This window comes from Epinephelus moara, chromosome 1 (genome assembly GCF_006386435.1).
Source record: "Epinephelus moara isolate mb chromosome 1, YSFRI_EMoa_1.0, whole genome shotgun sequence".
Classification (NCBI taxonomy): Eukaryota; Metazoa; Chordata; class Actinopteri; order Perciformes; family Serranidae; genus Epinephelus; species Epinephelus moara.
In genome coordinates, this window is record NC_065506.1 from 377393 (window position 1) to 404585 (window position 27193).

General features: G+C 41.9%; 1 protein-coding gene and 1 long non-coding RNA gene across 2 annotated transcripts in view; one reads left to right on the plus strand and one right to left on the minus strand.

The window, feature by feature from the left end:
- The window catches only part of adamts17 (ADAM metallopeptidase with thrombospondin type 1 motif, 17), a 487878-nt gene that overhangs the window by 325727 nt on the left and 134958 nt on the right, over positions 1-27193 (minus strand). The gene's annotated exons all lie outside the window — the stretch shown is intronic.
- LOC126388685 (uncharacterized) lies at positions 24734-26274 on the plus strand. The gene is made up of 2 exons (XR_007569771.1): positions 24734-24865; positions 25525-26274. It is a non-coding gene; the product is annotated as an uncharacterized LOC126388685 (long non-coding RNA).

The window sequence follows — 27193 nt, forward strand, 5'->3', positions numbered from 1 at the left end:
AGGTGTGAATGTGAGCATGAATGGTTGTTTGTCTCTATGTGTCAGCCCTGCGATAGTCTGGCGACCTGTCCAGGGTGTACCCTGCCTCTCGCCCGATGTCAGCTGGGATAGGCTCCAGCCCCCCCGCGACCCTCAAGAGGATGAAGCGGTTAGAAGATGAATGAATATATATATATATGTGTGTGTGTAGTGATATTCATTAAATATGCTCTGTGTGGTAAGCGCTCTCAGTAATCAGAGGCGCAGTAAACCGCTTCAGCTTCCACACTCACTGATCCTGCTGGTGGGTAGACAGACCATTGCAACTGGTTTCTTTAATTTAAACTTAGGGGCGTTACCAGTCGGTCCCGTATCCTCTACGTTATCGCGGGGGATCTCATTAAAGCTACAAGCCCAGCCAGGTGACGACAGGGACCTGTCACGAATCGGTCACGGCTCCACCACGGACCACGGAAATTTGAAGTGGCTGCATCTGTGTGCTAGGAAAGGTAGTATCGGCACGGTCACTACCTGGAGCTCGCATAAATGGAGCCTGGGTTTGTTGAAGGCGGCAGTGCTGTTTGGGCTGAGAAAGCCATGTATAATGTAAGGTAAAGGAGGTTGTTGGGTTGGTGTGGGGAGCAGTGAGAGCTGGCATTAAGGAAGTGTCTCTGGGTTGCCAGAGATCACTGTCTAGCCTCCTGGAGGTGTCGTAGGACCAACTAGATGAAACACTGGTGAAAGGAGGTTCCCACCTGATGACCCCAAAGATGTGTTAGTTATTACTGCTCATTGGTCTGTATAGTTAAGCCTTGCCATAATAGCTTATCATAGGGCTTAGGAAGTTATTCACTGAGTGCTGATCCTTTCTCTAGAGCACACATTTCTTGTGTTTATTTGAATTCAGGTTAACTTGTGACTCTAAATTGTCCGAAGGTGTGAATGTGAGTGTGAATGGTTGCCTGTCTCTATGTGTCAGCCCTGTGATAGTCTTGGCAACCAGTCCAGGGTGTACCCCACCTCTCTCCCAGTGGCAGCTGGGATAGGCTCCAGCAAACCTGCAACACCTAACAAGAGAAGCAGTTACGGAAAATGAAATGAATGAATGAAATGAATAAATACATTCATCAAGAAATAAAAGTTTTTTCCCCACCACAGGAATCACTGATCAATATTGTCAATTTTCTCATCAATGTGAACAGGATGGAAATTGGCCCAGCCACAGAAAATGTTCATTATTTGACTAAAATAATATATGCATTTTAACATCAGTTTGGACCACTCTAGCTAGTAGCTACTTTATAGTAGGCTGTACATAATCCTATACAGTGAGGTGATAGTTTTTCTATGGCAGGCTACTTTATACGAGTAGGTTTAGTACAACAATAATGGTCTTTTGAGAGAGAGAGAGGAGGGAAAGAGATTTTCTATTGTTAGGACTCTAGAAACCCATTTTCACTGAGACATATTGAGGTGAGAGGTAAAGAGACCCCTTTAACCAGTTTGAGCAAAATCCATAGCAAAATGACACCTACAAATACAAGTACACTACCCAAGCTCGACACTACACACAAAGCCATCATCTATAATAAAAAGAAAAACATAAAAAACATACATACTCATTGTCACATTGCTTAGGTTTTTTTTAACAAATGAATCTAATGTATTCTGGAGAAAATGTTTTCTTTTTGACATCTTTCTTTCCCTGTTCTGACAATCTAACTAGTCATTGAAATAAATGGTCGACTGGAAACCGGGTTAAAAAACGGGAACTTTTACTCATTAGCATCACATCTCAACAATAATCTCGACTCACGTTGTGTTGCAAAACATTCTGGGATAGAACTCGCAGTGCATCTTGGATGTAGTTGCATTAGTAAACTCATGAACTTACTGTTGATCAGATTACAGTATCAGTCACAAATCATGTGTAATAAACTAATAATACTGCAAATGTCAATGCATTTATGCAAATCACTTCCTTTAGACTTCAATCAAATATGCAGAATGCAAATAATGAACTTAAAGTCCTTTTAAATGTCCAACTTTAAACTTATAGACTTAAAGTCCTTTTAAATGTCCAACTTTAAACTTATAGTTACAACATTACCTCTTCTGTCACTTTGTGACAGAGGAGGTTGATTAGACCTTATTGATTACAATCAAATATGCAGAATGCAAATAATGAACTTAAAGTCCTTTTAAATGTCCAATTGTAAACTTAATACATACATTAATATAGAGGAAGAAGAGCCATACCCAAATAATCAAATACAGTATGAATTACACAAAGAATAATTAAACATGAGTAAATAAAGGGTTATAACAAGCAATTTAAGGGGATAGAAAAGAAAGGGGGAAAAATACCCTACTGTAACTATTGTAATAGGACATCTCACCTTATCCTTTACTCCCACCTCACTCTTTATCAAGGGGTTCATGTAGCGAGTCAAAAAAGTTCAAGAAGGGTCTCCATATCTTAGTAAAGGTCTGGGAGGACCCTTTAAGTGTGTATTTTATTTTTTCAAGTTTTAAGAAATACATAACATCTTTGATCCAATGGGAAAAGGATGGGGGAGTGTGTTGTTTCCATCTTAAAAGGATCAAACGTCTCGCAAGGAGTGTAGTGAAGGCTATGACCACATAGGCTTTATTTGTGCATTAGGTCTGCAGGCTGGCCTTCGCATCGAGGGCATAATGGTTCAATGTCTGGATAAATCTTTGCCAATCTAGCATTAGTAAGATGGACCCTGTGTACCACTTTCAGGTGTATTAGGCCATGTTTGGCGGATGGCGACGATGTGTGTATCAAGTCTAAGACTGAGTCCCATTGGTTGTCAGTTAGAGCTACTCCAAGGTCAGAGTCCCAAGCTGCTTTTAAGTTTTCAATGGGGTGAGGGTTAATGTTGTCAATGAGCCCATAGATCTGAGATATCAATCAACCACTCTCCAAATTCAATCCAAGTATATGGTCAATTGTGATTTAATGGGCTTATCTGGAAATGAATTAAATGTCTTCTGTACAAAGCTCCTGACCTGTAAATAACGAAAAAAAGTGGTTCTTAGGTAAGTCATAGGTTTGAGATAATTGAGAAAAAGATGCAAATATGTCTTCCATGTATAAATTATTAATTGTCCTAATCCCCTTATTAAACCACAAAGTGAAAGCAGGGTCTGTACAAGAGGGAATGAACATGTGATTAGACTTAATGGGGGAGAGGATAGAAGGTCCTTGCAGCCCAAAATGTCTTCTAAATTGAGCCCATATTCTTATTGATTGATTAACTATTATGTCTGAACTTAGATTATTACCAAGAAGGGGCAGGGCTGCGCAAACCACTGAGCCCAAATGGTGTTGGCACGAAGAGAACTCTAATTGCACCCAATCTGCCTTTCCTGCAACTGGTGTGTCTTCGAACCAGTGAATTAACTTCTGGATGTTGCACGCCCAGTAATAGAAGAGGAAATTGGACAGAGCTAAACCACCCGAGCGCTTTGATCTTTGGAGGTGGGTCTTGCTAATTCGTCTAGGTTTGTTCTCCCATATAAAAGTAATACTTTAGTAATAGTAATACTTTTATCAAGTGATTTAAAGAAAGTCTTTTTAATTAGAATTGGGATACTTTGGAAGAGATATAAGAACTTTGGTAGTACTATCATTTTAATTAAATTATAATATATGGTAAAGAAGCCCAGCGATTCATATCCTGTTTACATTTATTAAAAAGAGTAGTGAAGTTTTTGGTAAATGTAGAATGAAAGGTGTGAGTTATCTCAATTCCCAAGTACTTAAAACCGTCTTGGAGCCTTTTAAAGGGGAAGAGACTAGGAGGGAGCACATCTGCTTCAGGATTTAAAGGGAGCAGTTCACTTTTTTGTAAATTTAGCTTATATCCCAAGATTTTTACGAATTGACTCAGAATATCTAGGATGGAGGGGAGTGATGAGGCGGGGTCGGCAACATACAGGAGCAGATCATCTGCATAGAGAGAGACTTTAAACTCTAGCTCACCTTGATGTATACCTTTAAAAGTCCTTACAGAGTCGGAGCACTACCACTAGAGGCTCGATGGCTAGTGCAAACAGTAGCGGAGAAAGGGGGCACCCCTGTCTTGTCCCCCTTTCAAGGGGAAAGTAATGTGATTGAGCATTGTTAGAAATTACTGCAGCAAGGGGAGAGGAATATTGCAATTTGATCCAGGCAATAAATTTGTAAAAAAGTAAAAAATAAATATTTCCACTCGACCTGGTCAAAAGCTTTCTCAGCATCAAGTGAAATCACTACCTCAGGGGTTTTTGACCAGGTCGAGTGGACAATATTGAATAGTTTTCTTAGATTCGAATATGAGTGCCGACCCTGAATAAACCCTGTGTGATCGGGCGAAACAATATTAGGAATCACACCCTCCAAGAGTTTAGCTAACACCTTAGATAACACTTTAAAATCTACATTAAGCAAAGATATAGGGCGGCATGATGTACATAGCAACGGATCTTTATTTTTTATTTTTTTGCCAGTAGAGAGATAGAAGCCTGTCTCAAAGTGGCAGGAAGAGTGCCTGAAGACAATGCCTCCCTGTACATTGCTTAAGGAATAGGTGCAAATTGAAGAGAGAATTTCTTATAAAATTCAGTCGTAAATCCATCAGGGCCAGGGGACTTGTTATTTTGCACAGAGCTAATGGCCGCAATAATTTCAGTAATCGAAATGTCTGCATTCAAATTAGAGTTTAGTTCCTCTGACACGGTGGGAAGGTTCAAATTTTCAAAAATGCGATTGAGGGACCCGAATCATTACTACATTCTGATGTGTAGAGGTTAGAATAGAATTGTAAAAAAGCCTTGTTTATGTCATCAGGATCTATCAGCATCTCTCCTGTATGTGACCAAATCTTTGGAATTGAGCAGTGGCAGCTGCTTGGCAGCCTGCAGGGCCAATAATTTACTCGATTTATCTCTGATTGTATTGTAACTGATTGTATTCAGTTTGTAGCCTTAGACGTTCCTTATAAACGTCTGGGGCTTGAGACGGAGCGTATTTTGAGTCAATATCCAGAATTTGTTGAGAAATATCATGTAATTTTGAATTCTTTTCTAATTGTAGAAGAATAAGCTATAATTTGTCCGCTGAGGTATACTTTAAAGGGATAGTGCACCCAAACATGAAAATTCAGCCATTATCTACTCACCCATATGCCGACGGAGGCCCTGGTGAAGTTTTAGAGTCCTCACATGCCTTGCGGCGATCAGCAGGGGGAGCAGCTAGCACGCCTAATGGCTGACGGCGCCCCAGACTAACGTCCAAGAACACAAAATTGAAACCACAAAATATCTCCAACATGCCCATCCGTAGTGATCCAAGTGTCCTGAAGCCCCGACATAAAAAGTTTTTTCGAAAAATGTCATTTGAACTCTGTTTTTAGCCTCACTGTAACCTGTAGCTCTGACTGCTTCTCTGTGCTCTGCGCTCACCAGGGCCTCCGTCGGCATATGGGTGAGTAGATAATGGCTGAATTTTCATTTTTGGGTGCACTATCCCTTTAAGAGTCTCCCATAATGTACTATGGTGAACTATGGTCAGAAATAACAATACTATTACATGTACAGGTCTTAAAGTTAGGGAGCAGTCTGTTGTCAAGAAGGAAATTATCTATACGGGTGTAGGTGTGATGCACGTTGGAGAAAAAAGAGTAAGCTCTGGTGTGGGGCAACTTAAATCTCCAAATATCTGAAAGACCACATTGACTCATGTCCTTCACAACTTCAGCTGACCTAGAGAGGTTCTGAAGAGTGTTTGATGACCTGTCCAGGGTAACATCTAGTCCAAGGTTGAAGTCTCCTCCTATTACAAGAAATCCATTGTATAGTCAAAAAGAGTTTCTCAAAAAAATTACTGTCATCATAGTTAGGGGCGTACAAATTCACTAAAATTACAGGATTGGCAAAGAGTTGTCCAACAACAATAATATTTCGCCCATTAGGGTCACTGATCTCCGTAGATTCAAAAGAAATGTTTTTGTTTATTAATATGGCCATCGCTCTAGCTTTTGCATTAAATCTGGTGGTATACCTGGCCAACCCAGTTTCGTTTAAGACTAGCAACACTGGCATTACAGAGATGCATTTCTTGTAAGAACGCTATGTCTACTTTAAACTGTTGCAAATGAGACATAACTTGTTGTCTTTTAATTGAGTTATTGACCCCTTTTACATTCCAGGATAGGAACCTAGTGGGATTATCGATCACTTTACCAAACTGCCCTACCATATTAATTTAAGGGGGAGAAATGAGGGGTAAAAATCGGTAGTCTAGAGGAGATGTCCATTCTGAGAAGTATACAGCAGCAAAGAGCAGCCAGAAGAACAGAAAAAACAAACAAACAAAAAATAAATAAATAAATAAATAAAATAAAATAAGGGTATCCAATGTACAAAGACCTACAAATCCTTTCCCATTTTCCATAAGCCGTTGTTCGTTTAGTGCTTAGTTCTACTCTGCACTACAAGCTCTGTCTTAATGAAAAAAATAAAATAAATAAAAAAAGTTAATAAAAAAAACTATGTTAATGAAGGATTTAATCTCCACTCTTTATGATACAGCTCTCTCTCTCTGCTCTCCATCTGACCAAACACTTTCAACTCTCTGGTCCCAAGATCTGAATGTAGATCTGGCAGACTCATGGGAGTCCTACGTGTACACTCATCCTCTGTATGTGCCAGACACGGGGTCATTCAATGCAAGTTTCTACATCGTGTATATTGGACAAAGTCCCGACTGTCTCATATTTATTCCAACATCGACCCATTGTGTGACAAATGTCGACAGGATCGTGGCACACTTGTTCATATGTTTTGGATGTGTCCATCCCTACATACATACTGGGTCTCTACTCTTTTAGATATATCACAAAAAACAGTGGAGCCATGTCCACTCATAGCTCTATTTGGTGTATTATCAGACTCCATTACATTATCAAAACCCAAATCTGATTTTGTTGCTTTTCTCTGTTTGATTGCTAGACGTCTAATTTTGAGACACTGGAAATCACAACACCCACCCTCGCATTCATTGTGGATAAAGGATGTATTAATGTTTTCAAAATTGGAAAAGATTTGTTATTTAATGAGAGGTTCCATATCTAAATTTAATGAAATATGGCAGCCCTTCCTTCTATATGAGCAAAGCCTTGACTTACAACTTTCAGCCACTCTGTAATGATTACTGTATATCACTTTGTGGCTTATGAATGTAAATACCCTTATCTAACTGCTCTGGAACCTTATCTGCTGCCTTGACTTAATTATGTGAGAACATAATGTGTGTTATACTTGGAGCCTTTTTAGTAACAGGCAAAACAGTTGGATTTAACAAACACTCAACCCTCAATGAAATAAGGTAATAAACAGAGAGTGGTCCTTTAAAACTGTAGGCCAAAATTGGTTCTGTGTAAATCAAGATATTGAGCCCTTAAAATGTATTCAGTACCACTAGTTTCTTACAAGAGCCCAGAACAATAAAGTTGCTGCGGGGGGAGTCACAAGAAATGAATTAATAAAATTAAATTAAAATAATAAGATAAAAAAAAAAAAAAAAAAAAAAAAAGTCCCACAATGCTCAGTGAGTGTTGCAACGTCCATTTCAATCATGTCAGTAACTTAACAAAACAAATGATGTGTTTAATTCGACATTTTCAACGTTAAATGCAGTTAGGCTCCATTAATAACATCCAATATTAACTAAAAGCAGAAAAATCAATAGTTAATAAGCCGACTTTAGCAGACCAAAGCTAAAGTAAAGATAGCACAGCGCCAGCATATCAGTGTCTTGTAATGTTTATGATGAAGGCTAAGGAGCAGCACTGGTCGGTGTTGCTAATGTTATAACACCAGCAGAAAGAGGGGAGGTGAATTGTTTTCACCGCTCATGCTATACCAAGGTCAAATTAAAACAAAGACATCCCAGTCGTCCGACCACCCCCATATGAAACCATGGCAATCCGCCCCGTGCCCCACAGTCCTTTCACAGATGTTATGATATCCAGGGCACACATAACACATAGGTGGTCAAACCGTATACATCGGCTGAAAGCTTAACAAACAAAGAGATTGCTACGGTCAACATCATTTGGTCAACAGACAGACAAAATCGGTGGGGCATGACGACCCCTTTCCCATGTTCTTGTATGGAATTAGCAACAGCACGTGGGAAATGTTATTCAGTCTTTAAGTCCCAAGTAAGCTTGGGCTAAGGAAAAAAAGTTAAGTCCTCCGAGTTTTTCTTCATATTGTGGTTGATGAGGGGTCTTACCCATTAGGTTGACTGTTTTCCAAAAAGGTAGCAGCTTCAGCCGGAGTGTTGAACTTGTGCCTGGTTCCATCAACGATCACCCGAAGCTTGGCAGGGAAAAGTAGACTGAAGCGGTACCCAGCGATTCTCAGTTGGGCTTTGACAGTGGTGAAGATGGCTCTTTTTCTGGCCACCTCAGCGCTGTAGTCTGCGTAGATGTGGATCTCTGAGCCCCTGTAAGACAGGGCACATTTCTCTTGTGCAAGCTGCATTATTCACTGTTTTATCTGGAAGTGGTGGATATGGGCTATGAAGGGACAAGGGGCCCCGTCTTGTCGCTAATGAATGGCCACCCTGTGTGCCCTGTCCACGGTAAGCGGGCGGGGTAAGGCGTCGGTGCCGAATAGTTCTCCTAAGCAGGACTCGATGAAAGAAGTAGGCTGGGTGCCCTCAGCTTTCTCTGGTATGCCTGTTATTCGAATATTGCACCTCCTGGACCTGTTCTCGAGGTCGTCAACTTTTAGCTTGAGTTGTTCTTTCTCCTTTACAGGGTTACCCATTGTGGACTCCAGTGTTGTAATTCTCCCCTGGAAGTCGTTCATTGACGTTTCAATGGCTTGAATCGTCTGCTCATGTCTGACAATAGTAGCGTGATTGGATGAAATTTGTGCTGTCAGATTTGCAATAATCCGCTCCTCCATCCCAGCAAGTAACTTCTGTATATCAGCCAGGGATACCGCTGGGTCCTTGCTGTCACATGCGTGGGGCCGCTGCTAGCTCGGATGTTAGATGCTAGGCCGCCATCTTGTCCACCGCCACTCTCATTTTCGCCTTTTTTACCTTTAGTCATGGTCGATTGGCGCATGTTGGACTGAGTACGTTACACACCCAGTCAGAAGTAAATTTAGAAACAAGTTCACCAAGTTTAGACGGATAAATAGCACAGCGAATGTCAAAAATGTGTTGAATGACGACAGAGCTCCTCCAACTTGCTGCCTACTCTGCAATTCGCGAAACCGGAAGTCCCCCAACTGTAAACTTATAGTTCTCCAAGGAGAACGATGTCACCCACAGAGTTGGGTGTAATGCGATTGATTTGATTTGATTACTTTTTGCAGTAACAAGTAACCTAACGCGTTTGCTGTTTGAGTAATCAAATACTTGAGTACATTTTCAAACAAGCCATCAGTTACTTCCGTTACTTTTAGAATGCTGGTCCTTCAGCTCCGAAACAGCATGACTGTCTTGTGGTTCTAATAACAGAGATAATGTTAAACCTATCAGTACGAAAGAAGTCATGAAGCTTCTGTCAGAAGAAATGCTGCCGTTGTCTACGGTCTAAAACATTCCGCAGGATCGTCAGTAAAATCCCCACAACTCAATAGATGGAGGAGGACTCACGGACAGACAGGTCAGACTCAGGACTTGCATTATGCCTGGTACACAATAGTACTACACGACTTTTCTGTCCGTTCTGAAAGTCACTATGTCACATTACACGATCGTGGAGTCATAAAATCATGCCGTGACTTGGCCGACAGACATGACACACTACACGATGGTACTCACCAATTATCCCCGGTCGTCTTTCACGACGTGTGTGATGTCATCGGGTTATTCTTGTCCTATTTTTATTACTTTTACTATTATTTGAGTCACTGTGTCTCCTCATGTGCCAGCCGAAATGTTGTTGTAGTCACCTAAAATCATCAGCAGATGGCAGAAGCTTCATTTGAAGCGCTGTACGTAAACATTAAAGCTACTGAATCCTCCATAACCAAGTTCCTACTAATATTTCACAATAAAAGCCTATTCAGAAAATGGAGGGATTATCTCAGCCGAGGTTATAAGGGGCTTTTAGTTTGAAACAAGTTCAGGAAGTGTTGAGTTTGAAATGACGGCGTGATGCATTAACTTAGATAAAGACAACGGGAGTGGATAAAAAATAAATATAAATACAGAGGGAATGATAAATAATGGACCGTCTATAATGTAGTCTGTTTCAAATGAAGCTGGTAGCCTCTGCAGTTGTGGTGAGTAAAAGCCCCTCCACTATTTGTTAATGTTATTACTTTGTGTCCGTCTCCATTATGAAGAAATAACACTGTTTGCTAGCTTGATGCTAATGACCGTAACTCACCGGGTTGACAAAGTGCCTCTGCTGTTTCACAGTATCATTTTCCCCTTTTACTCTGTGTGGTAACATCCCTAGAGGAAATATTAAAAATGCTGGGGTGTTGTTGTCTACGGCAGCAGATCGTTCTGTGTTTCTACTGGTCAAAGTGACGGCTGTGATGGGAGAATTGGATCTCAGTGAAGGGCAAGTGGTCCATAACTTTAATTTTGGAGACAAAAAATGTAGGCTTAGCATCCTGTGGTCCATTGCCCAATAGGAAATGTAGAATACTCAAAGGTACTTTAAAAGTACTTGAGTTACTTTTCTCAGGGAGTAACGTTGGAAGTACTTTAAAAAGTACTTGAGTTACTTTACTCATGGAGTAACGCAGTAAAGTAACTGGTTACTTTTCAAAAAAGTAACACAGTAAAGTAATTTGATTACTTTTAAAGTAACCCTTACCCAACTCTGGTCACCCACCTTCAGTAAGGTAGGCTGCAGGGTGTCGCAGCAATGAGCTGACTTGAGGTCCAATAAATAGTCCTTTCACCAGCTGCTCCAGAAACTTGACATGAGCCATTGCCAATAGCGCCATCTCCTGGTCATCTCATCTCTGTTCAGTGTTGTATTCCTGCTGGCAGCGGAAAGCTGCTTTGGTGCCAGAGAGATGAGTCTTTTACCCACAAGAAAGTGAGCAGGTGTCAGCGGCTGCAGTTCATCCAGGTCACTGTTCACAAAGGTAAGTGGCCTGGAGTTCAAAGTGGCCTCCACCTCTGTGATGGTACTGGTCAGTTCTTCAAAGCTGAGGGAGGCTTGTCCGAGCACCTTTCTCAGGCAGGTTTTCACTGACCGGACGAGTCTTTCCCAGAAGCCACCCCACCAGGCTGCTCGTTCAGCAATAAATCGCTAGCTTATACCCCTCTCTGATAAGTATTCTAGGAGCTCTGGCTCTTCCAGGCTTTCCCACAAGTCTTTCAGGTCTTGGTCAGCTCGCTTGAATGTCTTTGCATTATCTGAATAGATCACTTTGCACAGTCCCCTTCTAGCTGTGAATCTTTTTAGAGCCAAAAGGAAATGCTCTGTTGACTGACTGGAGACAAGCTCCAGATGGACTGCTCTGGTTACAGCACAGGTGAATAATGCGATGTAGGCCTTACTAAGTGCACCACACCTGTGACTTTGAATGGAGGGGATTCAGTGATTCTGTCACGGGGCAACGGAGCAGTGACCTGCTGCACAGGCTTCGCCCTTGAATCTTCTGCACACATTACACCTTGATAGAACACACTTCACAAGCTGTCTTCCTCTCATTATCCAGTATCTTTCTCTTAATTGCACTAGTGTGTCTCGCACACCTGCATGCATCAGGGTTTCGTGGTTCTGTTGAACTAACAACTCACAGTATCTGTTCTTCGCAGGCAAGATCCATGGGTGCTGTTGTCTGAAGCTGAAGTCTGATTGCTGAAGCCTGCCTTCAACACACATCAGTCCATCTTCATCTAGGAAAGGCCACAATTCTCTGATCTTTGAACCTTTGTTTAATGCTTGCAGGAGAGTGATATCTTGACTGAAGCTCTGGTGTTGTATTACCTTGATCCAGTAATTCTCTGCTTAAAACAACTCCTCTGCTGTCAACTCTCCACTTCCCTTTGTTGTCGAGTGTGTGTTGTCTATGAATCTCTTTATCCAGGCTGTTATTCTCAATACTGTCTTCAGCTTACTGTAACTATGAAGATCCAGCACTGGCTCTCTTGCCTCACTGTCCTCAGTGCTGAGTTGTACTGTTACACGTTCACTTACTTTCAGTTCTTCTTCAGCTGCGTCGTCCTCCGCTGACTGGTCACCGGAGTCTTCCTCATGGTCAGATGAGGTCAGGAACGCAGGCCCATTCCACCACAGGTGACTCTGACTCAGGCTCACGACTGTTTGGCCATGAGTGGGTAGATCAGCAGGATTTTCTTTTCCCTTACAGTGAGTCCATGATGCTGGATCAGTGAGGGACTGGATTTCTGTCACCCTGTTGGCAACAAACTGCTTCCAGCATTGCGCTGAGCTGCGAATCCAGTGTAGCACGATCATCAACTTGGTCCACATATGAAGTTGATGGGTTTCCATTTTCAGCAGATCTATCATGTTTCTTCCTAGTCTTGCTCCTATTAATGCTCCCATCAGCTCTAGACGTGGCTGTTTTTTTAGTGGCGCCACTCTGGACTCAGAGCGCCAGCTGTTCCATTGTTGACTCAGATCAGGCGGCAGCTCCCCATCCCAACTCAGCCCTCGCTCCCACATCTCTTGCAGCAGGCATTTCACCTTTACGGTGAAAGGTGTTAGGAAGCTGAGGGGGTCAAAGATGCTGGCAGAGTATTTCAAAACACTGTTCTTCGTCAATTTCTCCAGCAGAGGTCTCAAGTCAAAGACAAAGTCATCAGTCTATGTTCTCCACACTAAACCAAGTACCTTCAGCACTGTCCCATGGGCCTCTGGCTCTTCGGTGCCCTGTGTCTGTTTCTTCCCACCTTTCTTTCAGTGCTGTAGAGTTTGTCATCCACTTGCACAACTGCATGCCAGCAGCTGCCATGATTTCCTTTGCTCCGGTTGTCACCGACATGGTCTCTCCTACATCACGGACACTGGCCACAAAATCATCCACATACAGTGACTCTTTGATTAGCTGTACTGTGTGAGACTATACTTCATACTGCTGAAGATGCTTTCTCACCGTAGCTGCCAACAGGAATGGGCTTGGGGACATGCCAAACACCACTCTCGTCATCCTCAGTGTGCGCAGCTTCTCACCCGCTTCTTCCTTTGGTGGAGCAGCGAGCCAAAGAAATCTCACTGCATCTCTGTCTTTCTCAGCGAGAGAAATATGCAAAAATGCCTTCTTGATATGTGCCATGAATGCAATTTCATGCAGTCTGATTCTGACTAATATGCCGAGCATATCACGATTGAGGTTTGGACCGGTCAGCAGACAGTTGTTCAGAGATGGACAGCCGTCTTCATGTGATGAGGCATCAAACACCACTCTCAGCTTCGCTGTCAACTCACGGACACCATGCTGTGCTCCTGAGGTAAGTAGTATTTGACATTAGGTGTTGTGCACTCACCCTTGGTCACGTCTTCTGCAATGCCTTGTTGCAGATAATCCTCTATCACTTCACTGTATCTCTGGAAGAAGACTAAATCTGCTCGCAGTCTCTGTTTCAGACCCTCAAATCTTTTCTTGGCGATTCTGTAGTTGTCTGGGAGTTATGGATTCGCGTGCCGCCATGGCAACTCCACTTCATATCGCCCATTCTTGAATTGAGTTGTCTTGTCAAACTGTTGAAGCGCCTCATTTTCATCTGGATCACTCAGTTCTTGCTTTGTGATTCCGAGAGACTCTATTTCTCAGAAAGCTTTCAGCTGGCTTGAAATCTGTGCTTCTTCTTCAATGTGTATGTGCATGCACGCTGCTTCAGTGACACTTGTGACATTGTCACTGGACCCTGTACAGACCATCCAAACACACTCTCGAGTGCTACAAGTGTGTCTGTGAGTCTTTCAACATGGCCTGACACCGTGCTCCAGTAGAAGTCTGCTCCTATCAGCACTGAATGAATGAATGAATGAATGTTTATTTTGAACAAAAAAATAAAAAATAAAATAAAAACAAGGACTGACAATTCTGTGTCATCAGCGCCATCTTCTGTCGCATCTGCAAACTGCAGACCTCTTTGTTCCAGTTCATGCTGGATCGGCTCGCCTGGAACCTTCATCACAGCAGTGCATACTTGTGGTGTTTCAATCGCTTCAATCTCTATTTTCTGTCCATTATTCCAAAGGTTCTCCAGAACCAGCTTTACAGTGTTGCGTTTGGCTGTCACAGGAGCAGCAGAGCCGAATGTCTGAAGGGAGAAAGTTTTTTGCCTGATGACTGGTAGCTTCTGGGCCCTTGACTGTTTTTCACACACAAAGCTCCTCTGACTTCCACCATATGTGCTTTGGTAGTCTGTAGCAGCACTGTACTCTGTCCCTTTGGTCTCACCTTCATAGAATGGGTAGCGAATGAGGAGACCACATCTTCTACCTTGTCGCTGGTGACTGTTGCAGGCTTTTCACCATTTTCACATACAGCACTGTGATGTCTTTTTCCACATTGGTCACAGGACAGGTCTTTAATCCTGCAGTTTCTGGCTATGTGCCGTGGTCCTCGGCACACATAGCATCTTCCCATCATTTTCAGAATATCTTGCCTCTCAGGTTCCATTGTGTGAGGGACAATGTTCAGGTTTGTACTGTTCTCTGGCTGGCAGTGTGCAAAGCAGTGGCTGAGGGCAAGCTCTGTTTTTTCTGTTTCAGCTCACAAGCTGTGTCAGTCCTTTAAAATGGCTTATTGTGGCTCTGGCTATCCTTTTCTTTATTTCCTCTGGTCAGTTGCATGGTTCTTTCTCTGCTGATGATTTCTGTAGTTTCCTAGTTAATGAAGCCTAAGCTTGACGCTCTCATATCCCTCTCGTAATCCACAAAAATGATCCATAAAACTCCACAGGATCCTCTTGATTCAGTTCAACTGTTTACTTCAAAAAATAATAAAAAACACGGTACAAAAGTTATCTACACGAAAATAAAAAAGACAGTAAGATAATGACAAGAATAACGAGGTCAAAAAACTGTGTGGCTCCACTCCACTTGCCTGATACGGTAACCACACCCACCACGATACTTAAGTTTTAACAGGCAATTAAATATGCAAACTTACAAGAGAGTCTCAGTATACTCACTTATATCTCAAAACCTTACAAATGAGAATTTTTAACCTTTTACCATACACATATTTTAAATGTAAGGAATTAAACCATGAACTTATATGAGCTGTAAATATTTTAACCTGTAAATAGTCATTTTTATCAGAATAAACATAAATTATCACCAGACAATATGAACTTAAATTACCATCCACATATGAATGAAATCAGAATGAATTTAGGCTTCTACATTACCGGCCCCTAATTGTTATCAATGTCCTTGAATCAATTACTCAAAAGGTGTAAACCTAAATGAGAGGAGCCTGATAATATTACTATTCCTGAGTAAAAGAAGTCCATTGTTCTTTGCCTCGTTCAAATGAGGCCTTAATCTTAGAACGGTCCATCAGTTATCTCCTCATTCCTGAAGAAGACATAGCTTTGTTATAGGGCGACAAAGCTCGTTGGTCCTGGTCTTTACCTTCACCTGACGAACAAGGCCATTTCTGTCAGGAAAGGTCTCCACAATTCTTCCGAGTGGCCATGAATTCCTGGGAGAAGTGTCATCCACAATCAGAACCACATCACCGACACAGAAGTTTCTTTTTGGTTTAGACCATTGCTGACGTTCTTGAAGCTGTGTGAGTATTCCTTGCACCAGCGTTTCCAGAAGACATCTGCGAGGTATTGCACCTGTCTCCAACGACACCTGGCGTACTGATCATCCTTCTGAAATACTCCTGGTGGCAATTCAGGTTTGACCTTGAGCAACAACAGATGGTTGGGTGTTAGGGCCTCCAAATCGTTGAGGTCTGATGAAGCCTTTGTAATGGGCCTGCTGTTTATAACTGCCTCGGCTTCACAAAGTAAGGTGTAGAGACCTTCTTCGTCCAAAAGCTGCTCTTTGACTGTTAAGTTCAAGATTTTCCTCACCGAACGGATTAGCCGCTCCCAGCTTCCTCCGTGGTGAGAACCTGCTGGCGGATTGAAGCGCCACTGAACACCTCTCTGTTGCAAGTGCTTCTCAATCTTGGTTGTGTTCCATTCTTGGATTGCTTTTTTCATCTCGCTGTCAGCCGACCTGAAGTTGGTTCCATTATCTGAATACATCTCTCTGACTTGTCCTCTTCTGGCAAGAAATCTTCTGATTGCGTTGAGACATGCATCAGTGTCGAGTGAAGAGGCAACTTCTAGATGCACGGCCCTTATGGCAAGACATGTGAAGATAACGCCGTATCTCTTTACTTGCCCTATTCCCCTTTTCACTAGGAACAGGCCAAAGTAATCAACGCCCACTCTTGTGAATGGAGGATCGTCCAGCAGGACTCTGCATGTCGGTAAATCTGCCATGAGTTGACTGCCGGCAGCTCCGTGTAGTCTTTTACAGATGGCGCACTTGGAGAGGAACCTTCTGATGGCTCTATTGGCTCCAGGGATCCAGAATCTTTGACGTAGCTGAGCCAACATGTGATTCCTTCCCGCGTGAGCTGTAATGTCATGAATGTGTCTCAGCACAAGCTTTGTGATGTGTGAGTCCTTAGGCAAGATGGCTTGCTGCTTGAAGTCGTCAGGCATTGCTGCGCGACTTAACCTTCCGCTGACCCTCATAACTCCATCTTCAAGCACTGGATTTAGCTTAAATAGTGAGCTACTTTTCTTTACCCTTTGATGTTCCTTCAGCATAGCCAAATCTTCTTTGAAGTTTTGCCTTTGACAGTACTTCACGATTTCTGGTTCTTTCCTTTGAAAGCTTTCTTGAACTCAACCATCTTGCTTTCTCCTCCTGATGCCTTTAGCTCCTTTCTCTTTTCTTTAAACTCTTTCAGCAACGCCTTAAGTTGCAGGAACCAGGCTATAGCGCATTTCAACGCTGTCCATGAAGAGTAGTGGTTCATCCACTGATCCATGAGGTCCTTTGGCTCTTGTGCCTGAATGATGTGCACTTGAGTTACTCTTTTGACTTCTAGGTCATCGATATCCAGCATTCCAGGATCTGGATTTTTGGGCCACTGGTCCTGTGAGCTGAGCAAGTAACTTGGTCCTGAAAGCCAGCTCTCGTTTTTCAAAAATGCTTCCACAGTCTGTCCTCCTGAGACATGATCAGCGGGGTTCAGAGCAGTGTTGATGTATCTCCATTGCGATGTCTGAGAGTGCTCCAGGATTGCTGAGACCCTATTTGCGACAAACGTTTTGAATCTGGTACTTTCACTGTTGAGGTACTTTAGCACAGCTGTACTGTCTGTCCAAAAGACAGATTCATCAAGCTCCAGCTCCAGCTCCAGCTCTTTCCTCAGAAGTTTGTCCATCTTAGTTGTAACTGTGGCCGCTGTCAATTCCATTCTTGGGATAGTTGGAGACTTCAAGGGCACTACCCTCGCCTTTGCCATGATCAAGGTGCATTGAGCTTCACCGGTTTCTGATCGCAGCAGCTGGTAGCTTGTTGTTCCATAGGCGTCTTCACTCACATCAGCAAAGTGATGAAGCTGTGCGTAGACTGGTGAACCAAACTGTTTTGACTTGACACATCGATTGACTCCAAATTTCTCAAGCTGAGGTAGACTTGAAATCCATTTCTTCCAGATCTTAACAACACTGTCTGGCAGATCTTCGTCCCAGCTATACTTCTGCCGACACAAATCCTGTAGGATCCTTTTTGCGGAAAGTACTACTGGAGCGAGAAACCCCAACGGGTCAAAGATGGAGCTGACCAAGGAAAGCAGACCTCTCCTAGTGTGCGGTCGATCCTTTATCTTGAACCTGAACTCAGGGCGTAAAATTAACTTTTTACCTCATCTGCCATTGGCTAGTGACCTCCAAAAATTTACCGGCCAAACATATTTTTCACCAGTCAAATAAAAAAATCATGCCTTGTTTGACTGAAAATAATTACCTTACGTTTTTAGTATGAAAATCCAACATTAGGAAAATCCAACCCTGTCCTCTGTGTTTCTTTGGTGTGCTTGTGGCAAAGGCTGCAGCTCATCGTGTTGGTGTGGGGGTTGTAGGTCAGCCATGACTGCGGCTGGCCAGCCTTGTCTAGTTTCCATTTTTCAATAAAATGCCGTGCGACATTTGTACTCCGTTTAACTATCTGTTCTTCTCGTCCAAGTCCAACATGTTCATCTTCGTTTTTCCTCTTTTCTGGCAGTGGCTTCATGGCAGGAATGTGTCGCCACATCTTGCTCAGAAGTTACCATAGAATGCCCAGGGTTCCGGTAGCTGACGTCATGCGTTCCCGGCACACATACAATAAAAAGGGTCAAAATAGTGTGACACAGCTGGCAGAAATGGTCGAAGCACATAAAAAACCCACATGCAATTCAAAATTTTTCATCGGCCACTGGCGGGTGTGTGTTTTTGTTTTACACGCCAAACTTATTTTTTACCCGCCATTGGCGCTTGGCGGGTGTTAATTTTAAGCCCTGCCTGAACTGATCTGATTCAGCGCACCACTGGATGCCCAATGCTCTCTCCATTGGCATATTGTCCTCATCCAACTCCAGATCTTGAAACCCCTGTGCTCTCTCCTCTGGGAATGAGTTGAGCAGTTTCCTGCTGTTGCTTGACCACTTTGTCAGTCGAAATCCACCCTTTGCTAACATGCTCCTCAACTCAGCGCACAGCGTGATGGTTGTACCTTCATCAGAAGCTGACTTAAGACAGTCATCTATGTAAAAATTGTTCTTGACTGTTTCAGCCGTCTCCTGATGCTGACAATGTTGCACCGAAGATATGCACCAACATCTTGTGTTCAGCGAGGTCCAGGTCATAGTTCCCCTCAGGCCACCAGAAAAACCTGAGGAGATCTCCCTTTTGTGCCTTGACGCACACTGGAATGATCGAAAGAACACAATCTTCCTTACCGGCCCCAGTGACACCAAAGGTTTCAGCTGTTTGTACAAGAGCACTTGATACAGATTGCTGTTCACAACTTTCCTCTGTTGAGTCTTCCTTTGAGTCTTTGTTTGTAATATGCAAAAGTGTGGGATGTGTTCTAGAGCATTCTTGACACTAAGGCTTCTGTTTGCAGCTGCTACTCATATGACCATGCTTCAAACATGCAAAACACAAACCTTTGGTCCTCAAGTAATCAATCTTGTCTTTATGTAGCTTGCTCTTGAATTTCTTTTGCAGACTGTGAGGCTGTGTTGTTCTCCACTACAGTAAACACAAGGTTTGCTGCTAGCATCCACTGATACAGGTTGTGTTTTTGATGTTGTGTGTTTGTCGTTTTCCGCCTTGGGGGGCACAACAGCCGTTGTGAACACCTTCTTTGGTTTAAGTGTCTCCGTGCATTGTTGTTTTTGTTTTTGTTTTACAGGATCTTTCGTGCTTATGGTGGTGTCCTTTATGTTTCAATAGAGTGGGTGCAAGAGATACTTAACTTGCTGGTTCACAAAGTCAACGAAGCCCTTAAACTTAACTCTTTTCTTTGTCCTTTCTTGCAGGTCACATGCAGACTTTCTCCAAGACTCTTTGAGCTTGTATGGAAGTTTGTTTGCCAGCGCCTTTATATTAGCTGTGTTGTCCAAGTCTTCCATGTAGCTAAAATCAGTCATATTGTTAGAGCAGCCCGTGAGGAACAATGCAAAAGACTGAAGAGCAAAACCGTCTTCTGGCTTGATCATCGGCCAATCCAGAGCCTCCTTAATGTAGGCCTCTGCGATCCTGAAGTCATCACCGAAGAACTCCTTTAACATCTGTTTTGCTTTAGTATATCCTGCTGAAGGTTCCATGTGAATGCAGCTCTTAACCAGCTCATGTGGCTGTCCACTTGTATACTGTAGCAAAAACTGAAGGCGATCACGATTGTTATCAGAGCAGATTTCAATTCCATGTTCAATGGCTGCAATAAAAGATTTGTATTCCAATGGGTCTCCTTTGAATATTGGTACAGTGAGATCTGGAAGTAGAGATGCTTTGTGATTCTTCACAAGATACTCTGTAACGTTGGCTTGCTGAGACATAGCTTGGCAAAGCCCTTCAAGCACTGGCCCTTGCTGGTCTTTGATTTCAGTCATTTGGTGCAGATGTGGCCGTTTGAACTGTTGCTGGTGGAGCATTGTATTTAAAGCTGGATGCTTTAAAGGTATCCTGTGATGGTAGCTGCAAGGTAGGTTTTGTATCTGCCTTACTGTCCTTCTGCTCAGCCTGAGTGATGGGAAATTCCAGGCCTAAAGTGAAAGTGATTACGCCATTAGAAACAGGCCTGTTCAGGATTGGACAAAGGGAAAAAGTTAGCCACCAATAGATTTGGGTCTAAGTGGGAAGGATTAACGAAAAGAGGTGGAGATTCGCTCGAACCTCCACCAGCATATAAGAGAGCGCACTGAGAGCCAGTCTTCAGTTGCGCTCCGGAGCCTGACTCAATGAGTTGTATGTGTTGTTGCTTGTGAACACATTAAACTCGATTGCACCTGATTATACTCGACTCCAGTGTTTCTCTAAGTGTTAGCCAACTGAACCTAAGGTACTAAATCAACATCAGAGGACGATCTGCAGGAGAAGTAGGAGACGAAGTCGGGTGCCATCTGGCCCACTTCCAGGCACCGATTTTCGCTTCTACACCGGGCAGAAACGTGTCGGTCGTTATCCTTATTTTCCAAAAGCCTCTGTGTTGCTTCCTTATCCTGTGATCCGTTTTCAGTTAGGCCCATACCTGTCAAGTTTTGGATTTGAAAATAAGGGAAATTTTCCGGCGCCCGCCGCGAGCCGTCCCACCATCCCAACCAAGCTTCAGTATCCCTTACATTTTAAGACAGGTGTACAGGAAATCTAAAATAACCACTTGTCAACCACTTACTAACTACAATTAGGTGATCAGAATCTGATAGGCCTACCTTTGTTGACATTGAAATGGTGTGAACATTCCTACGTTATAATACAGCCTAATGAAAACACAAAAGGGTATATGAAGCACATTTATTTATTTTACATATTTTCAGTTTATATACAAGTCAACACATTGCATATTTACTGTTCATTTCACATTGCTTGTCTTTAAGTTAAACATTTACATTTTATTTTCATTACACATTTTCTTTTAATTTCTCATGTTCACTCATGTGGCTCTCTGGCATGCACTAATGACTTATTACACAGATTTGTTGCAGACTTTGCATCCTTTAACACTTTTTTGGGTTCCGGGTTTGTTCCCGCTGTCGACACTAACCTCGTGACAACTGCCACCCAGGCTACTGCAGGTGGCAGTTCCCACGAGGCTAGTGACAGAGTTCTGTTTGGAGAGGCAGAGGAATGTTTTTTTTTTTTTTTTTTTTTTTAAATTATATTATAATACGGGAGATTTACGGGAAAATACTAATACGGGAGGACAGCGGGAAAGAGGGATAAAATACGGTAGTTTCCCAGCCAACACAGGAGACTTGACGGCTATGGTCAGGCCGTTCCAGGTTGTGTCAATCCGTGAAGAGCAAGTTTTTTGCTCTTTGAATCAGGATCCTCTTGATTCAGTTCAACAAAAAAAATAAAAACCACGGTACAAAAGTTATCCACACGAAAATAAAAAAGACAATAAGATAATGAAAAGAATAACGAGGTCAAAAAACTGTGTGGCTCCACTCCACTTGCCTGACTCCTGTCTGATGCGGTAACCACACCCACCACGATACTTAAGTTTTAACAGGCAATTAAATATGCAAACTTACGAGAGAGTCTAAGTATACTCACTAATATCACAAAACCTTACAAATGAGAATTTTTAACCTTTTACCATACATATATTTTAAATGTAAGGAATTAAACCATGAACTTATTACTCTGTATATATGAGTTGTAAATATTTTAACCTGTAAATAGTCATTTTTATCAGAATAAACATAAATTATCACCAGACAATATGAACTTAAATTACCATCCACATATGAATGAAATCAGAATGAATTTAGGCTTCTACAATTTCATTTTGCAGAAATTCCATCACTTCAGATACTCGCCATTCGTCACTCGCTCCTCTTTGCCTACTGTACTGAAGAGCGATCTGTTCTGGTATCAACTGCAGCAGGACTGGACAGAGCAGACTGCCATATGTCTCTGACACAACGCCTAGTGACTCTAAACTGCGTATTTGGATCTCACAGTCATCATAGAGCTGTCTCAATGCAACCACGTCTGACGCTTTCTTCACAGGATTAAGATTCAGCAATTTTGTCATGTGCGCATTCACTACAATGTCCTTTCTTCCATATCTATCACGTAGTATTTCCAGCGCATGGTCGTAGTTGCTGTCTGTTAACATCAGTCCTGCTATTGTCTTGGCCGCAGCGCCAGAGAGATACGATTTCAAATAGTTAAACTTCTCAGTTTTGCTCAAAGTCTCATTCTTGTTAACAGCCGTCTCAAACTGGTTCCAAAAGTCACTCCATAAGCTTATATCTAACTAACAGTCTAACTAACTCTAAATTTCTGTATTGTTAGCTTCGGTAATTTAACAGAGTTCTGGATTGGAGTTCTCTCTCCTACAACCCTCCTTGGGCTATTCACGCTATCACGAGCCTGAATCACGCACTGTGCACACGTCCTCATCGTGATCACTCATTCTCTGTAGTCCTCCGTATTTATGATTTCTGCTTCCAAATCGTCCGTAGCAATTCCCTCTTCAATTTCACGGTCCAAGTCCAGTAATGTCTTTTCTTTAGCAGACAAGTTCGCCAATAACTCACACAAACGTCCAATATCTGCATTTTCCTGGCTTAGCTGTGTCCATAGTTTGCAGGAGTCTCGTTGTGGCGCCCTGAACTGCTCCACGTTTCCTTATCAATCTGTCCAGTTGTTCTCCCATTTTCTTTTGTCGTTTCGCTGACTAGATATCCTGGATTTCGGCACCAAACAATGTTCTGACAATCTAACTAGCCAGTGAAATAAATGGTCGACTGGAAACAGGGTTAAAACACGGGAACTTTTACTTAGCAGAATCACTCATATCTTGTATAGACTAGCATCACATCTCAACGATGATCTCAACTCACATTGTGTTGCAAAGCATTCTGGGATAGAACTCGCAGTGCATCTTGGGTAACGTAGTTGCATTAGTGAACTCATGAACTTACTGTTTATCAGATTACAGTATCAGTCACAAATCATGTGTAATAAACTAATAATAATGCAAATTTTAATGCATTTATTCAAATCACTTCCTTTAGACTTCAATCAAATATGCAGAATGCAAATAATGAACTTAAAGTCCTTTTAAATGTCCAACTTTAAACTTATAGTTACAACATTACCTCTTCTGTCACTTTCTGACAGAGAGGTTGATTAGACCTTATTGATTACATTACATTATAATGCTTGAAGATAATTTGGAATGAAGGGTTTGAATTATTGCATGTGATTATTATCAAATTCTAGGCTAGCAAGAGTAATGCAACAACAACAAATAAATAGTAGATAACACAAACATGTGAGGGGGGCAGCACGGTGGTGTGGTGGTTAGCACTGTCGCCTCACAGCAAGTTCCCGGTTCGATCCCGGGTGTGGGAGCCCTTCTGTGCGGAGTTTGCATGTTCTCCCCATGTCGGCGTGGGTTCCCTCCGGGCACTCCGGCTTCCTCCCACAGTCCAAAGACATGCAGATTCAGGATTAGGTTAATTGATAACTCTAAATTGTCCGTAGGTGTGAATGTGAGTGTGTATGGTTGTCTGTCTCTATGTGTTAGCCCTGCGATAGTCTGGCGACCTGTCCAGGGTGTACCCTGCCTCTCGCCCAATGTCAGCTGGGATAGGCTCCAGCCCCCCCGCCCCACCCTCAAGAGGATGAAGCGGTTAGAAGATGGATGGATGGATGGACAAACATGTGAGATCATTCAAATAAGTGAATAAAGCGCTGCATAATGTAACAACATTATTTGATGTGGTTTAAGGCTTCAAGCCACTGAATAGTGTTCACATAGATAGAGGGATGCTCTTTTTGCCCAGTGCATTATATATCAAATACACACCTAAATCAGATCTACATGTACAACATACAGGTGCATCACCATAATTTGGAATATCATAATAAGTTCAATATTTTTTGTCATATACATATATATATATATATATATATATATATATATATACATACATACACACACACACACACACACATATACATATACATATATATATATATATATACATATATACATATAGATAGATAGATAGATAGATAGATATAGTTTCTACACCACCTAACCCCTTGTAACATTGTTGTTACAACAGGTTAGGTGGAAAGTACAGTATTCTTTCTGTATATAATGTACTTTCTCTGTATACTTTCTCTGTAAATAGAGTTTATTTCTTACAATATTCCCGTATCATCTCTAAGTTGTCTCCAGGTTGCTTGAATGTGTGTTTGTTTGTTTGTTTGTTTTTACCTGTCAATCTAACTACATCGCTCTGGCATAGTCTTATTGATCAAACAAGGTGTCAATTACAGTCACTCTGCTTAGACCAGCTGTCATTGGTCAAACAGGGAGGCGCACACTTCCCATTGGTTAAAGGTAGAAAGGCCCACCTTTCAGCGAGGAGCTTGTACTCATAGGCACAGGAATGACACGAGCAGACAACAAAGAGAAACGAGTGAAATTACACAATGTCTACGGTGAGAAATGTTGATGTAAACAATTACACAATGTCTACGGTGAGAAATGTTGATGTAAACACAAAGCTAACACTCCGAGATACTCGCAAGAGACGTGAGGGAGGAACTGAAGACCTGTGCGATGGGAGTTTTACCGTGTTTATCAACGTCTTGGTGAGTTAATGCTAACGCAGCTAGCGATGTTAGCTCGTGCTGCAGATGATATCAGCGCCCGCCATGTAAAGTGTGTGCTTTCCTCTATACCACACTAACTTGGCGTTGCAATTACTGTTCACGACCTACTAGTAACTGTAAAGTGCTACAGCTGTAGCACTTTACAGTTACTTTTGCCTCAAGGTCGTTGCCATTTGTATTTGTGTTAGTAGTGTACTGTATACATTTGCACCATTACAGTTGGTTATGGATGTTATTAACGATGAATAGTTAAGCGTAACACAGTGTGTGTACTAGTGTAGCCTACAGTTTCGAAATGTGTGTGTTAATAGCATACATGATTTTGTTATTCATAGTTAAGTTGAAAAATGTTAAACAAATGGTTAAAAACATTAACTTTGTAGTTCAAAAGGAAATGCGTATTATTTGGAATTGATTAATATGCTTAATAATCACATGTTATGGATTAAAAGGCTAATAATTCATGATGTGAAATGTAAAGACAGGATAAAGTATTCCATGCTGAGAAAAACTGTACAGTTAAAAGTTATTCATCTGCTCACTTTGTGTTACTGTGATGTATTTATGTGATATTGATTATGGCCATAAAACAATTGAAGTTGATGATGCAAAATAGTAACAGCTCTGTTTCTACACAGGTGAGGTTTTTGAGATCCTATGGAAAATTACATATGGATTCTACGTGACGAGAGAGATGGCGAGCCACCCATGAACCTGATCTCTGCCTTGACCCAAGGAGTTGGATCAAGATCACCTTTTATCCGCAGGAGCCCATCCATTCTTCCATCTCCATCAGTTGAGCTTCACACTCCAGTGTGGTAGTAGTATCAAGAGGACCTTTTACACTTGACTTCTGACTTAAAAAGTGCATTTGTCACAATAAAGGATTAAAATTAAACTCAACAGTTTATAACAGAAGGAACAAAACTGAACTTGAACTTGAATAAGACAACCAGTGGAACTCTGTTATTTTTTGTCAGGGACACATATTATTTTCTGGTAATACTGTTACCTTGTGAAGCATTGAACTAACTATGTTTAAAGGGTTAACATCTGAGTGCCAATCTACAGACTAAGGAGGGGAGAAGAGTGCAAACTTCATAATCCAGCCCGGTTCCCCAGTGTTTGTCTGTACTTCCAAGGAAAGTAGGCTCTATTTCAACACTAATTACAGGGAAAGTAGGTTCTACTTACACACTAAGGAGGGGAGAACAGTGCAAACTTCATAATCCAGCCCGGTTCCCCAGCGTTAGTCTGTACTTCCAGGGAAAGTAGGCTCTACTTACACACTAATTACATTACTGTACTGTACTGTAGTATGGATGAGAGAATAGCACCTGTCATGTGATTTCTTTGTAATTAAAAAATAAAAACATTTTATAACTCTCTGAATGACTCATTATTGTGCATTTAAAAATATATGTATATTTTTACATTACTGTATTGTTTGTGTTTAGTCCTGGGATGACAATACAAGACTTCCACAGATGTGCATTTGAGAAAGGTAAGTTTGCTTTGTATACCAGCCGGCCTGTTATAAGCCAATTTCCATAATATGTACCCATTTCTCAACATATTCTTTTTTATTTTTTTAAGATATTTTTTGGGGCATTTTGCCTTTAATGGACAGGACAGCTAAGTGTGAAAGGGGGAGAGACAGAGGGGATGACATGCAGCAAAGGGCCACAGGCTGGATTCGAACCCAGGCCGCTGCGGCAACAGCCTTATACATGGGGCGCCTGCTCTATCCACTAAGCCACCGATGCCGTTTTCAACATATTCTTATTTCAAATCATACAATTAAGTAGGCTATAAGACAAAACATAATAAATCCCTGGAATGTGAGTGAAGCTTGCCTGCTGACACTTACAAACAATTATTGTCACAACTGCCTTGAGCAAAGAACAAAAGCATTTGTTTATATTGTACAGTAGACTATTTCATTCAATATACTTAAATATATTGTACAGTAGACTATTTCATTCAATATACTTAAAATGATTCGGAAGTTACACCTTAAGTTCCGCGAATTACATGGTAAGTGGCCGCGAGTTATGCTGTAAGACTATTACATGGTAAGTGGCCGCGAGTTATGCTGTAAGACTGGAGAAAGTAGGTGGGAAATGACCAGGTGTTGATTTTGAAACTGCTATGGTAAATGTGTTGAATGAACTGGAATGTACATTTTCTTTAAAAGCAGAGCAAATGGCTGCACTGAAAGCTTTTAATGAAAAAAAGGATGTGTTTGCCGTCCTCCCTACGGGGTTTGGTAAAAGTTTAATTTACCAACTGGCTCCGTTGATCGGG